At 39.2% G+C, this 14,970-nt stretch overlaps 1 protein-coding gene and 1 pseudogene across 1 annotated transcript in view; both read left to right on the top strand.

Moving 5' to 3' along the window:
- kcnd2 (potassium voltage-gated channel subfamily D member 2) overlaps positions 1-14,970 on the top strand; it is a 396,909-nt gene that overhangs the window by 206,812 nt on the left and 175,127 nt on the right. The gene's annotated exons all lie outside the window — the stretch shown is intronic.
- LOC134299463 (E3 ubiquitin-protein ligase TRIM35-like) overlaps positions 2,232-14,970 on the top strand; it is a 44,651-nt pseudogene continuing 31,912 nt past the window's right edge.

Genomic DNA, 14,970 nt, shown 5'->3' with positions numbered 1-14,970 from the left:
TTTTAAAAATACTTAATTTGATTAAATGCCTTCTGTAAATGGAACGTTAGATATACCAATTAGGGAAATCATTTAGAAAGAGTAAGACTAGAAATCTGAAAAATACTATGAGCTTCGAAGTCAGATTTTCCAGAAGTACTGGAAAACATGTGGCCTTTCACACTGTTAATTGGACTATAGCCATCAGACCTAATTACCATTAGGTTCAGTTGTTGAGATTTCCAGTACAATAACATCTCAAATTCTGCACAATTCCCACCTCTGCTTTACTAGAAAACTAGAAGGGAAACTTTTGTTCTATTTGGTGACATAAATACCAATTTAATCTTCCTCTGCAAGAATTTAAGTTCACGAAGAGTGGGATGTTCTCGCCCACACTTTGAACTAGTGACATCAGTATCTAGCACAGAACAGCATATTAAAGTTAATGATGATATTTCAGTTGACATTTTGGTAGTTTACAGGTGTTCACTTGGCTTTTTCCAACTAGACTAAAGTAATAAATATGGTAAAGGGTGAATCTAGAAATAGTAATACTTGAAAAGGTCACTATGATTTCTCTTACTTGGCTCTTAAAATTCCTGATTTCTATTCATTTATACGAATTGCATATTATAATATATTTCTATTGGCATGTACAGCATTTTCAATATACTGTTTATATTGGATGGCCCTGACATTTAATGAAATAATTTTGCTGAATGTTTTGTATAAACAGGGCTGTCTCTCCCTATGCCTCATAGGATTCTGGTCTGCTAGACCATTTCCATGTAATGAGCTGTACTAAATTGACTTCCAAATTGACTATTTTTGAGTTAGCCAACATTTATTGGATGTATTCTCTCCTAACCAAACACACAGATAATGAGGGGAAGAGTTGGATTAGTAGAAAGTGAAATCTTCCTATCAATCAGCCACTTGCTCGACTTTTCTCAATTACCTCTGTAAGGATGAAAGAGAAAAACTTCGGGTCCATATTTTAACTCAAACTAACCTCATTTTTATTTCTCAGATTAATACAAGCAGTTCCCAAGTTATAAACGTTCAACTTACAAATGACACATAGTTAAGAACGAGGATGAGACAACAGGAAGTGAGAGAAATCTACCCCTAAGAAGGGAAATTCACTCCTGAAAGAGTTATCATGGGGAAAATATCTCTCCACTGAAGCTTTCTCACCAAAAGAAAATATGAATTATCAGGCATTATTTTTTAAAAAATCAACAGGATGTAAAAACAGACAACAACAACAACAAAAACTTTATTTGTATTCCGCCATATATCCCCAAGGAGACTCAGGGCGGATTCCAACATACATTAGCGAACATTCAATGTCTGCATAAAACAAACAAATACTGACATGAAATCCCAGAGACCTTTACAAATCACTGTTCCAGTCCTGGACGCTAGCTCTGTGCTAGCATCCAGGACTGGAACAGTGATATGTAAAGTGTTAATGCCAGTGATAACCTGGCTGCAAAAATGGAAGAAATATGTGCAGGACGAGGAAAATTAGAGGCCAGACCACCAGCCAGTTTCTCCAATGGACAAGAAGTTTCTATTTGCCTGTGACCACAGTTGCCAAACAGAACCATTCTTCGACTTATACCTCCAGTAAAAGAAGAGATCAATGAACACATTCTCACTTCCTACTATTTAAATCCAAGAAAGCAAGTTTTCTACAAGTACTCTGTTGTCTGGATGGAGCAGTAGCAGCATTGATGCAGAGAACCAAAGGATAGCAAGTTTTTTCATACAAGCAATCATTACATGATGCAAAGCAGTGTTAACCATCTCTTAAAGAACAATATGCTCAAAGGTGGAAAGAGCAAATTGTACAAAAAAATGCATAGAGTTGCAAGGCTTTCTTATATAAACGAGCTGTAAGACGTGTGGCAATATGGAGCGGATCGAGAAACATATACAAACGTCCTGAAAGAATTATCAAACATGACAACCAAAGACCCAGAAATATAGAGAACTCTACTAGGAAGGATCAAAAAATGGGATGGCTAACCAAGCCAGTTGCAGTTCCATATAGTTGCATGGAAGATAAAGGGCTTTCAAATTATTTAATGGTTTTGGAAAGTTTATTAAGGCGTGCCAACAGTTGTGAATTACAAGCTGCTGATGGAAGCTTCTTGCAGCTGGAGATTTCCCCCTGAAGGCTGTGATTGCAAATTCTTCTTCTTTCTTTCTCCTTTCTTTTCTCTGTCTCCCACAGCAAAGAGATGGCCGAGCAAGGCTCCATGCCCGGCGGCAGTGGCACATTGTCGCCCACGGCCACCATGAAGGAGGAGCTGCAATGCCCCATCTGCTAGGAACCCTTAAAGGATGCGGCCACCCTCTGCTGCGGGCATAACTTCTGCAAGGGCTACGTGAGCTAGTCCTAGGAAGGCCAGAGCCGGGCCCATGTCTGCCCTGTCTGCAAGGCAGTGTGCGTCCCCAAGGACCTGTGCTCCAACCACACTTTGGTCAACATCGTGGAGATGTTCCTCAAGCAGGAGGAGAGGCAGCAACAGAAGAAGAAGGCCGAAGAGGCCTCTTCCACCAAGCTCTGCCCTTGGTACCAGGAGGAGGCCGAGCTCTTCTGCCTGGATGAGCTGGTCTGCTTCATGTGCCAAGGCACCAAGGAGCAAGCTGACCACACCATCAGGCCCGTGGCCGAGGTGGCCAAGACCCGCAAGGCCAAATGTCAGGATATGGAGAACTCCATGCGGGACAAAATAAGAGATTTCGCAAGAATGCAAACCAATTATACACTCATTGGAAACCACAATAAGGCGGAAAGCTTGCAGCTGCAAAAGGAGATTAAAAAGCAGTTCCAGGAGATGTGAGAATTCTTGCGTAACGAAAAGAGGGTGATGCCGGAGGTGCTGCAGGAGGAAACAGGAGGATCTGATCGACGACAAAATCAAGAAGCTAAAGGAGGAGAGCGCCATCTTGCTGCAGGAAGTTGGCCAGCTCCAATCCAACATGAAGGACCCTAACCCTAACCCTAACCCTCTCCTTCCTCAAGAAACACAAAAGCCGGAAGCGCAGAATTGCATGGACCATTTAGAAGCCGGAAGGCATCCCACCAGGGACCCTGATAGAAGCCACAAAATACTTGGATTCCTTACAGTATACGGCTTGGAAGAAAATGCTGGAGATCATCAAAGTTGTCCCATTCAGTTTCGACCCGAACACGGCCACCAGTTGGCTGGCAGTTTCCGATGACCTCTCCAGCATCAGCGCCTGCGCCAACAAGCTGATGGTGGAGATCCCTGAGCGCTTCTCCACCAGGTTGCCCTGCATCCTGGGCTCGAGGAGTTTCTCCAGAGGGCCCCACGTGTGGGAGGTCAACGTGAGCAGCAAGGAGATCTGGTATGCGGGAGTGGCCTGCAAGGCCGACGGCTATTTCTGGGCTGTCGGGTGCAATTCCCAAGTGGGGTCCGGGTACATGTTTCACATGCAGTGCATCAGCAACAAGGAAAGCCCCTCCAAGTCGGTGCTGTCCGACTCGGTGAGCCAGAAGGATGTGAAGCGGCTGAGAGTGAAGCTGGACTGCAACAAAGGGGAGCTCTCCTTCTACAACGCCCAAGGCAGGGGCCACATCTATACTTTCCACGACAAATTTGAGAAGGTTTTCCCATACTTCTACCATCCAAACCTCTGAGCGAACCGTTCCAGATCTGCCCGCTTCAGGTCCACATCAAAGCAGACTATCCCAACTGACAAAACCTTCTTCTTTGATTTATCCTTTATCATAATTTTTTTGCACTCCTTCTTTTCTTTTGCTAACTTTCTATGATGGTGGCATATGAGGCGGCAAAAACAACAGATTGATCCAATTTCAGTGTTTGGGGAATGTAGAGCAAAGGTACAATGAATACAGTTTGACTCCGCTTTAACTTGCCACGGCTCCGTGCTGTGGAAGTCACGGGAGTTGTAGTTTGGCAAAGTACCAGACCCGTTGGCAGGGATAGCAAGTATTAAATCTGATATCCCTCATCCTTTTCCATCTGAGTTATCTACCTCCCCCAAACTCATAGCAGGGGGGCAGGCTCCGTGGATGTATGGTTGAATACTAAACTGGAAGATTCATTTGATGGCTTTTTGCTTATTTAAAACTGTCACATATCCAGTGCAAACTGCATGAAGATACTGTGGAAAGTGATCTGGGGTTTGGAGAATGGAAGTCATCACCATGCTGATGGTATACAGTTCATTCTTCCCTTTGCAGCTAATGTTAAACAGGCTGTAGAAATCATGAATCATTGTTTAAATGCAGCAGAAGACTGGAAGTGAGTAAACTGAGTTTCAGTCCAGAAAGAACTGAATTCTGTTGGTCAGCAATGAAGCCAACTTGGGTTTAAATTTCAGGTGTTCTGGATGAGAACAGATCTGCACATTTCCTAAGAGGACAGGTGGTTGCAGTGGCCAAGGCTATTGTTGGCTGCTTTGCTTGGCATGGCAGTATTGTCCTTTTCCTAGGGAAGGAAGATTTGGCCACAGTGAGCTCTACTTGAAACTGCCCTTCTGATATTTTCCGTAAACATCTGAAACCTGTGTTTGATTAAATTGGCATAAATTGACGACTATCCCTTACCTCCACCTAGATTCAGTTACTGTTCTTCTTCTGATCCATTCAGTAGAGGTTTATAAGATATTGCCTTGTCCCCAGTGGAATATGTTCACTGCACCTGACTAGTAGCTATTGCTCGAGTATGTTTTAGTGTATTATATGTTTTATGATTTTATGTTTATATGTTGTAAATGTATTTATGTGATTGTATTTTATTGTGTATTGCTGGGCTTGGTCCCCATGTAAGCTGCCCCGAGTCCCTTCGGGGAGATGGGCCCGGGTTGTGGTGCAGGCTGTTGAGCAGCCAGCTGCAGCCAGCTGCAACAAATCACTCTGATCAAGAGGTCATGAGTTCGAGGCCAACTCGGAGCCCGCGTTTGTCTTTGTCTTTGTCCTATGTTAAGGCATTGAATGTTTGCCTTATATGCGTAATGTGATCCTCCCTGAGTCCCCTTCGGGGTGAGAAGGGCAGAATATAAATACTGTAAATAAATAAATAAATTATTATTTATTATTATTATTTTCAGAAACTAAAACTACTGCAACTACTGGTACTATCTAGTGTACACTTTAGAAACTGTATAACCAGACTTGTATGGATTTCACTGGCTTTTAGTTTGCTTCTGAATATAATTTAGAATGCTGATTTTAAGATACAATCCCTGACATACAAAGCCTGGAGCCAGGATATTTGAAGAACTACCTTCTCAAGTTTATGAGCCTGTTAAGAATTTGGGATCCTCAGCAGTCTAGAACAAGAAAAGACTTTGTGTGGCAAACAGCACCTAAGTTGTTATGACACACGTGTGTGTTAATGAGAGAGAAACAGTAGCACACTTGAATTTGAATGATCAAGGTTGAAGTCCTTATTGACCTATGAAACTCAGTGGGTGACCTCGAGTATGAAAGATAGCCAATATATGCTGGACTCATTGGAAGAAATATAGAATACATGCAACTAATTAAAATTAAATAAATTCTTTCTCATTATAAATAATACCATCTATCTGTTTCCTCATAGATGCCACCTACAAGGAGTTTAAAGACTGTATGCACTTTCTTTCTAATCAGAGACTTAGCTATTTTGAAACCCATCTGAACCAGGAAGAAAATCCCTAGAAACTTAATTGGATATTTTCTGTCTGTGTACTAAACAATCTCAGGATTGCTTTGCACATTAGCAGCTTGTTGAATGAAATTAAGTTTTGCTTTTTAATCATTAGTTAGTGAGTCTGATAGGGAAGAAACACATTGAGAAATATAGTTCAGATTTTTTGTGGGGAGGGGGCCCTTTGCCATTACTTACGGTAATCATAATCAGGGACTCAGAGTTTTATTTTACAAACAAGGCATCATACTAAACTGTGATTCAAGATAAGTAGAAAATACATAAAACTGTCTGCATTATATTTCTCCATAAAATGAAGAGGGGAATGTGTTTTAGTTACTGGTAAATATTTCATGAAATGTAAATCATTTCTACTTTTTGTTCCCTGGAGAATGCATGATGAAACTAAAGAAAGGTCCTGGTGTGCAAAATTGACACAGACATATGGGCAGAATGCTGTTTATAATATGAGAAAGCTCTGTCATTTCTACGGGATGTCTGAGACATGATGTAAATTACCCCCTCTAACATATGTTGTCTTTCTAATATGTCAGTGATTTGGTATTCTGGTCAGATTTATTTGGAAGAAAAAAAATATGCCTAGACCAATCAGGATTATTGAATAATGTATGTTCAAGCCTCTTATTGAGAGCTGTTGTTGCAGCACAGTGGCTCAGAGACAAAGCTACAAATCTTGTTTTTTCCAGGAAAAAGGTGGATGTAGACCAGTTGCTCTTTTTCCAGAGTTGCTTTCCTCACAATATAGGGAAGGACACTAATTTACTATTCAGATTTTATAAGGTCTTGGATGCTCAATGCTGTGAAATCCTGGGTTTTGTAATTTGCTGAGGCATCACAACCCTTTGGCATAGAAATCTAAAGACCTCATGGAACTACAAATTCCAGGATTCCATAGCATTGAGCCATGGCAGTTAAAGTGGTTTTGAATTGCATTAAGTGTATGTAGCTGCACTCTTAGTCAGAGGACTATGCTCTGATTAATACTGGAGAGGTGGCATTTCTGTCAACAAAACCAGATCAGAATTATTTGATGTACTATATCCTTCAAAATCACTATTTGGTAAGGACAGTCTTGATTAATCCTGTCATCTCACTTCCTCTCATTCATCCCTTATTCTTCAGATTATTCCCTTTGCTGAAAAGTGAATTCAAAATGCAAAAGTGGCAAGGAGAGGAGGGGGTACACTCAGGCAAAAGCGAAGTGCTGCAGACTCTTTTAGCTTCCATGGTCGTCCTTGCTAATCATTTTTTGAATCTTGACTGTGCTCAGAGTTTACTTGGCCACACATGTCCTCATTTTCATCTGGTTTATTAATATTATTTACAGATAGAATTTGATGTATGTCCTTTTGCCTTCCCTCTTCCTAAATTTAAATCTTTACTACAGTAGGATCTCGCATTTCCTGAAGGAATCTTCACCAAGTATTTCTTGGAGAAATTCTAGAATTAGTCAACTGAGTAATCAAATTTGTACAACAGTATAGAGAGAGAGCTGAAAGGATTAATAATCAATAAACTTCCTACTTCTTCAAAGTAAGCTTGGTTGATTCCTAGAAGGGCTATTCTTAAGTAATTGTAAAACTTCACCTTTTCAAACTTTATAGAAATGCCCCAGGACAATGTCTAGAGTTGGCATTGAGTTGGTGTTATTATCCCTTTTCACTGTTGGGCAGATGCCTTTAAAAGACAAGGTGAAAGCTCATTCTGGACCCCTGAGCCCATATTTGACCCCTTCTCCACATGTACAAGTGCTAGATTTCCAGCTGCAAAGGAATCTAATTTTTCAAATGTTCCAATCAAACAACCAGATATGGGTTTCTTCCAACGTTAGAACAATAAAAAAGCCCCAAAGCTAAAAGCTCAGGAAGATTGAACCTCATGTCTACTTTTCATCTATCATTAGCGTGTGAGGTTACACTTTTGTTTCGCAACTCTGATAATAACTAGACCATCCTCCCTTCCATTCACTAAATTGGCAAAATGCCTTGTGAACTTCCTGGGATATTGACTTCCTTTTTCTTCAGGTTAAATCCCCGCAGAGGCTAAAGGTCTTTAAAGTAAATCTGAGTCAATCTGTTTTAAGTTCATAAAAAAACCAAACCAGCAGCCTATGCTGAAATAATGAAATCAGTAAATTTTCTGTAGTGAATTAAATGTCTCCAATATTTTAAAGTAGCAAGGAAAATTCATGTTCCCAAGAAGGATTTATAAAATTGATTTCTTTTATTTGTCAGATGTGACCCTCAAATAAAACTTCCAGAGATAAAAATTGGAATCCGAAAGTGTTCAGTTTGGAAGTCAACCAAACATTCTCAATATTGGACTTAACCTTTGTATGAAAAAAAATTTTAAGAGTGCAACCGTCACAATGTTCAAAATTTCCCATGCTTCATACCTTAAATTCATTTGATAGCCCTAACTATGCCATATTCATTTAATTCTGATATATAGTGACCCTATCATGCATTTTTTTCTAGATTCTGTTCAGAAGAAATTTATCATTGCAATGCATTCCACATAAGATGAGAGAGTATGACTTCACCAACATAATCCAACAAATTTATGTGACCGAGTAGTGATTCAAACCTTAATCCCACACTCAGATAATTACACCACACCATCTCCCGATCTGGAAGTCATGGAATCCACTGTGGAACTGCTTTTACTATTGAGAAGCTTCTCCTAATGTTCAAGCCACTAACTTTTGCCTGCTCAATTTGGTCTTGTCCTGTCAAGTAAAAGGCTCTGACTACCCTACACATATCTGAAAAACAATACCATGGTTTCTCTCCTATCAGGTTCCTCTTCTCTAGGTTGAACATATTCAATTACTTCAATCTTTCCCCTTGGGACTTGTTTTTAGTGTCTGCCACACTCATCAGTGTCCTCCTCTGAACTTACTCCAATTTGTCTATGTCCTTCTTTAAGTGCTGCATCCAGAACTGCCACAGTAGTCCACATGAGATCTGATTAGTGGGGAGTATGTGGAATTATTGCTTTCTATGGCTTGTAAACTAGATTTATTAATGCAGTTTTAAGCTACGTGACACATGGGCAGGGAAAGGTTGCTTCATTTCATTACTGACTTGTGCTGAGTCTGTTGTCAGATACAATTCTGAGTTCCTTTTCTACAGAGAAGACAGTAGGTTTGCTATTATCAGTTTTCAGAAATGTTCAGCAAAGCGTACCCAGGATGGTGACTAAAGATGGACAATGTAATTCAGTAAAAACATGTAAGGATCTGTTATTTTCCCTTTTCTGATGAGGAAATATCTTCAGAGCAATACTGATATAGATTGCAGAATCAGTTTGTTATCGTTGAAATAGTTTAAATTCACATCTGCATGGTTTGCTTCGAAAAACAACGAACAAGGCACACGAGTGTGGCTTCTCAAACAGGCAGGGGGAAATCTCTCTTTCAAGATCCCAACCACTGCCACCATTAATTGTGGGACACCCTGCCCAAAGCCTTTTACATTTAGGCTAAGGGAATCTTCTTTTTAATATCCCACACCTTTGCCACGCCTTTTTAATATGGAATCTCTTAAATCCTACTATGGCAGGGGCAATCCTTCTTTCAGGATCCCAGCAACTGCCAGTTATAAACACTTGAGTTTGTGCGTGTGTATGTATGAGAGGATGTGACACTGAGGTAAAGTATGTGAGATGAATCTTCCACTGACTAAGTAGAGCAATTCACACTCAGGAACACTGTCTTTCTTAAAAACAAAGAATTATTTATTTATGGTTTCTCTAGTCCAAAAAGCGTAACTTGTTGCATAGTTTTACTTCTTCAGTTTCATTTATACACAATATAGACAATATCTTTTATTCCTTTAACATCAACCACTTGAGTGAAACTTTGTCTCAACAATATTCCTTTTCCTCAGCCCTATCTCACTGGAAACCTAAACCTAATTTACTTCAGACATCTTCTTTCTAACACACAGGCTAGAAACTAAACTGAACACACAGCAGTCTTCCTTCTAGCTCCCTTTGCTAGAACCTAAACATCCAGACGTCTTCTTCCTAGCTCACCGGCTAGAGAACTTTACTAACTTTCAGACTTCTTTCTAGCTCAACGGCTAGAGAACTTCCATAACTGACCCCTCAGACCTACACAAGTTTTTCCACTAGTTTCCCTTACTAGAAACATGAACATAACCGAACTCTTTTTAAAACATTCCCTCCTTTTCTCATCCAGTTAGCTCCGCCTCTTTCATGCTAGCTTCGAAATGGTTACATTTCTACAGAAGCAGCTACGTTATCATGGTGACACATAGCCAATCATCAGTAGCTAACTCCTGCCCACCTTTATCTCTGAATGAACATTAAATAACATAGATAAAAATCACCAATAAAATAAGGCTTTATGTTACATAATCCAATAAAAATATGGAATTCTATAAATGCAAAAAACTTAAAACGTTTTTAGCAAGGATGCATCAAACTGCAGTATGCCTTATTTTATTCTAGATGCAATAATACATTCTATTATTATAACACTGGCCAACACACATTTTGGTGCCTCAAATGTTAGATTTGTTTTGTGGTATATTTGACCTGCTGGTTCCAAAAATGGCACCAGTTTTCCTCTGTCAGCTCTAGTTTTTGAGATATAATTCTATATGTTATATACTACTACCCATCTGCTTGCACATAGAAAATCATGCAAACCATATCTAAGAAACTAGAGTTGATGTGGTCTATTCAATGTGATTTTATGAATCAATCCCCCAAATAAACCCAGGAGCAGGCCTAAAAACCTAGAAAATATTTTTGGTTGGACTGTGATTTTAGTGTTTATGACTTTTAAACTAATTTATATTTTCCTTTCGAGCTTGTTTGGAAATTAAGGGGGCATAGTAGATTATATGTGGTGTATTTGCTAAAATATAATAAAGTATGGATTTTGAAGAGTGAGAAATTTGCATATGCATTTCCAAGCAAATTTACAGTGCAATCCTAAGCATGTCTATTCAGCAACAAATTATATCAAACTTGTATATGATTACAGATCTAATAGTTCACTCCAAGAAGTAAAATAGATAACAGAAATAAAGATAGAGCACATGAATGCAGGATAGATAATAAAGATTCACAGGGCCAGGATGTTTCAGAGTGGGAAGACGTTTGGAGACATCCCTGCAGTGTGCATCTGTTGTGCTTCAAGGAGAAGCAAAACTTGTGTAGATACAGTCCAAAGTGGTGGGAAGCAGGAAACAGTGGGCTTGCAGTAACTAAGCAATTCATTGGTTGTTATTTTTTTTAAAAAAGATGTGTGAATGTCATGTTGTTTGTGGCTGTTGGAGTTTATACTTGCCAGAACCAGCACTTAAAATGTGCTGGCCTGCTCTTCAATGGAGGAGGGGGGGGGGGGGAGAGTGATGTGGTTCTGAGCATTTCTGAAATTTGTTGGCAAAAGGTAGATCCAGGAGGTTCATCCTGTTCCTTGCCCAGAAACATCCGGTACACTTGAAATAATAATCTTTTTTTTATTTTAGCAAGTTACATGCAAAACATTGCTAACACCTCTATGACTGTGTCACTATATTCCAGCTAATAAACACTGTGGACCTCATCACATTGAGGTCCTCAAGCTAGGCAACAGCAGAGGGATTCGCCGGGCAGCATGGCGAATATGTGGGGAAGTGGGGGAAGCCATCACATTGGGGAAAGTATCACTACCTGGCTCTCTCTCCCCAATGTTTGCACTATTTTAACTAATGAGAACACGGGAAGCCTCCTGTGTTCTCTGGGCACTTTCAGGATGGAGCCCCACCAGAAGTAGCCTTCCAACATGTGATGGTCTCTGGTGGACTCCATCATGGAAGCATCCTAAGACAGAGCCCAAGGCTAATTTGATGAGATCCTAAGTCTTGCAAAACTCTGTTGAAATACATATAGATTGTCCTGGCATCAGGAGCCACATAAAAGTGGCCTCCAACATATATAGGACTTAAGGCTCCTCAAGATAATTACAAGAATATAATCCAGTGTGGTAGGAAGTGGGAAACAGTGAGGTTCAATTTATTGAACAGTTACTTTGTTGCATCACCTTCCCTATACTTCTAAAATCCTTCTTTCTTTGTTCTGCGTTGATCACATCTAGGAAGGCATGCTGAAGTATATCGGAAGACAGTCTTATTTTATGCACAATAACTTTATCTTTATATTTGTTTTATATACTAGCTTTATTTAAAACAGGGTGTATTTAGCATATTCATTTTGCAAGCTCATCGTGTGCATATTAATAATGACATTCTCTATGTTTAACCTCTTCTGCTTTGTCTTCTGTTTTGAATATCACTCAGTTCTTGTCCTCTGCCAGACATAAATGTCATATATAATCTTAATCCAAAACTAGTCTAAAATAGTGCTCAAATCTTATATACAATGTCTCACTTCTTTCTGAGTAGACATCTGAGTAGCTATATTCTGTCCTTACCATCCAGATTTATGTAAATATAGGAAGACCAAGGAACTTGATAAAACCGTTTCATTTCAGCTGCACACTCATACACCACAACACATAAATATTGCTTGGTATGGGAGCCATAGTTTGGTGAAGTAAGGGTTTGCAAGAATTGGAGTATTAAGGGTTTTTATTTGTCAGAGCTTTGATGTCAGTGCTCTGACAACATTTTCCTTCTCTTACTTGCCCTTTCCCCCCTTGAGATTAGATGCATTCTTCACAGTAGTTGAGAAGGAAAATGAGTTTTCCCAGGAAGAACATATTGTTGTATACAATCTCAGTTGTATTGCAAAGTATTTGGGGTGCCTTTATTTTGAATAAATAATTAAGAGCAATTAACATCACAAACTCCCTGCTTCTGGGAAATGTGGAAAGCAGAACTGGGTTTGCAGACACAGAGCATTGCCCCCTGAATTTTTAAACTCTCCTCAGGAGCACTAACATCTATTCTAGACTATCTTGCTGATTGCCTGCACTTCAAAATTTACTACTGTACTGCTTCATGGGAGGCCCATATATCTCTCCTTATATAGTACCAAATAGCTGACTGTTCCCTAAGACTAATCAAGATCTGAATCTGGTGTGTGGGAGAACAATACATGCTCACAATGTACCATGCAAAAATTAACGAGTAATTCTCAAAAGCTTTTTGTGCTATGGTATTAATTGTCTTCAATCGGGACTAAGGTTTTCATAGATTGCTTTTCATGTTTGGAAAAATGAGAGCTACCGTAAAGCTTGTACTACTTTCCTTCATCTCCTTCTATTATGTTATAATCCCTGTGTCATAAAAAGTGATATATGAATAACACTCCATGGATTCCCTTCATAAACTCAGTTAGCAGCAGACTAATGTGAAAGTTATATTGAGACTTCTTATTCTGTACTCCTCAGAGCACAAATCACAGACTTACAATAGGAATGGATGGCTTGTTATGAAACACAAAATACATCTTGTGGCAGATGATTAGGTACTTTCTTAGAAAGCCATGAATCACAGGAAAATTATTTCTGTTGCTAGAATTATACCTCAATTGGTGTTAAGTTAATAAATTAATCTGGCAAATTAAATTGGTCGCATTTCATAATATCCATTCTGTTTGCTTACAAGATATATCAAGAACTTTAGTCATTTTTTCCTCCACTGCATACAAAATCAGGGAATTACTATTTTGCATTACAATAGGATCAGTGACCATGTTGGCTGGGAGATTCTGGCTGTTATAGTCCAAAATTAACTAGAGTGAATATTTATTTATGTATGTAACAATTGAGAATGCTGGAGCATCCCAACAGGACTTCCAAAAATAGATGGACTTTCCCAAGTTCTCTACCTATAAAATGCTCTAAAATGCTCTAAGGAGTTCATTCCTTCCTTCCTTCCTTCCTTGCATTTACACCCGTCTTTTGTTCCTGGATAGGACCCCAGGGCCCAGCAACTTTCATAAAGTTCTTGAGGTCAACAAAAGTGACAGCAGATATTTATAGAAGTGGGGCTGAAGCAAGAACAAAAGAAAGGCTAAGAAATTTCACAGGTTGTGGTGGGAACAGAAGACTCAAAGTTACAAAACAAAAACAACCTCACTTATCTGTAAACCCCTACTATAGGTTCACAAAAGCAGAGGTGGGGAAAAAGTGTCAGCTTTTCCCCCTCCCTCCCCACCCATACTTTTTGAGGATTCTTCCTCACGTTATTGTTGTTGCATGTCTTCTAGTCATTTCTGATGTACAGAGACCCTAAGGTGAATCTCTCATAGGGTTTTCTTGTCAAGGTTTGTTCAGAGGAGGATTGCCATTGCCATTTTCTGGTGCTGAGAAAGTACAATTTGAACAAGATAATTCAATGATAATCGACAAATTACATGGACAAGCAGAAATTTGAACCTAGCCTCCCAAAGTCCTAGTCCAATAATGTCCTACTCCTAGTCCAATAAAGTCCTAGTGTCATAATGGTTCTCTCTCCCACTTTACCTTTATGATTCCTCTCCCATTGATAGCAATAAGGACACTGTGCACACTAGGTCAATTGCTGGAACAGAGTTTTAAAAAATAACTTTTGAGGGAACTGAATGCCCAGAATCTGTTAACCCAAATCCCCAGATTCTGCCATTTTTGCATCTAATATTTTCAGAAATTAAGTGCTAGGAGTCAAGGGCCACAGAATATTCTATAGCAACTTGGGAGAATTTCAGAATCCCCCACTGCAAATCTGGACTTCTCTCACTGTTTGCTGAGGGGGTCATGGGAAAGGGAGACAATTTCAAAATTCATGTAGTTCCTGTGAAACTATGCAAAACTATAAGTATGATGCCCAAGTATTTCATATATTTATGCTTCTTTTATAAAGTATATTTGTTGGGTACTTCTTCCTGTCTCCACCAAATTATGTGATCTAATGAGATGCAGTACTATAAATTCAAGTGAATATAAATGCAGATATGCTCAAACTTTATTATAAGGAATGCAGAAATATAGCTTGGTGGCTATGTTGTGTGTACTGAAAATTTGTACATTTTTAAAAAGCTGTTATTGGAATTTTTTCTGAATTCTTAAGGAACTGCCCACACACTTAAACATGATATATTGTGTCTCTTGGGCGTATGCGTGCATATTTCCACATCCGTGCATAATTGTCTTACTTTTTAATGTATGCAGTTTGACTTTAATAAATATTTTAAACATAAGTATCCTATCTCCAGGTGGCTTTGCTATAAATAATGGAGATAATCCCTTGAAATGGAATGCGCAATGCATCCCTTCTTAACCAAGGTGGAAAAAATTATCTAGGATAAAAAGGCC

This window comes from Anolis carolinensis, chromosome 5 (genome assembly GCF_035594765.1).
Source record: "Anolis carolinensis isolate JA03-04 chromosome 5, rAnoCar3.1.pri, whole genome shotgun sequence".
Classification (NCBI taxonomy): Eukaryota; Metazoa; Chordata; class Lepidosauria; order Squamata; family Dactyloidae; genus Anolis; species Anolis carolinensis.
This window is presented reverse-complemented; position numbering and strand designations above follow the sequence as displayed.